Raw genomic sequence first — 1,140 nt, 5'->3', positions numbered from 1 at the left:
CAGGGGTGGGGCTGCTGAGCGGGAGCAGCCCAAGCCGTCAAGCTCATCATATCGCCAGTCTCAAAAACAGAGAACGTTGCAACCCGCACCCCTCCACAGAAAGATCGGGGGTCGGGGGCGACGCTCTCAGTCGAGGTCTTCTAGACCGAAAACGGATCTGCGGACCGTTATTTTGTCTAAGAGGACCTCGGCTAAATGGTCCTACCCTTGTCAGGTCCCTGAGGGCAGCCCACCTGGGGAGGAAAAGATAACACCTCATTACACGGTGCCCAATCCTCCTCAGTGCCCTCACGGAGGTTTATTGATACCCCTGCCACCCTCTGTGCTTCAGGGCTCAGTGAGCTCCGACGAGCGAAAATCCCAGCTGCCGCCCGGCAACGGGCTGAGGCCGGTACAGCGCACTAAGGTGCCCTCATGGGACCTGGCTGTGGTTCTGGAGGGCTTATGCAATGCCCCCTTTGAACCCATAGAAGAAGTTGCGGTCAAGTTGCTCACGCTCAAGACCATCTTTCTCCTCGCTATTTCCTCACTAAAAAGGATCGGGGATCTTCAGGCACTTTCTGTTTCGTGCCTGGAATTTGCTCCAGGCATGGTTAGGGCATTCCTTTACCCGAGGGCCGGGTATGTCCCTAAGGTGCCCACTTCTTCACCAGGGCCCATAGTACTTCAGGCATTCTGTCCTCCTCCGTTCCAGGAAGTAGGCCAAGAAAGGCTTAATCTGCTCTGTCCAGTTCGAACACTGGACGCTTACGCACACAGAGCTGCCCCGTGGCGTAAGGCAGATCAGCTATTTGTTTGTTTTGGTCCGCCAAAGAAAGAATCTAGGGGGGGGGCTGCGGAGCGGGAGCAGCCCAAGCCGTCAAGCTCATCATATCGCCAGTCTCAAAAACAGAGAACGTTGCAACCCGCACCCCTCCACAGAAAGATCGGGGGTCGGGGGCGACGCTCTCAGCCGAGGTCTTCTAGACCGAAAACGGATCTGCGGACCGTTATTTTGTCTAAGAGGACCTCGGCTAAATGGTCCTACCCTTGTCAGGTCCCTGAGGGCAGCCCACCTGGGGAGGAAAAGATAACACCTCATTACACGGTGCCCAATCCTCCTCAGTGCCCTCACGGAGGTTTATTGATACCCCTGCCACC

The 1,140-nt window shown here is 56.4% G+C and overlaps 1 protein-coding gene across 1 annotated transcript in view; it reads right to left on the bottom strand.

The window, feature by feature from the left end:
- The window catches only part of LOC107586544 (calmodulin-binding transcription activator 1-like), a 491,571-nt gene that overhangs the window by 442,567 nt on the left and 47,864 nt on the right, over positions 1-1,140 (bottom strand). The window lies entirely within an intron of this gene.

Source organism: Sinocyclocheilus grahami, unplaced genomic scaffold (assembly GCF_001515645.1).
Source record: "Sinocyclocheilus grahami isolate Dianchi unplaced genomic scaffold, SAMN03320097.WGS_v1.1 scaffold83.1, whole genome shotgun sequence".
Classification (NCBI taxonomy): Eukaryota; Metazoa; Chordata; class Actinopteri; order Cypriniformes; family Cyprinidae; genus Sinocyclocheilus; species Sinocyclocheilus grahami.
The sequence above is the reverse complement of the archived record's forward strand: the minus strand, read 5'-3'. Positions and strand labels throughout refer to the sequence as shown.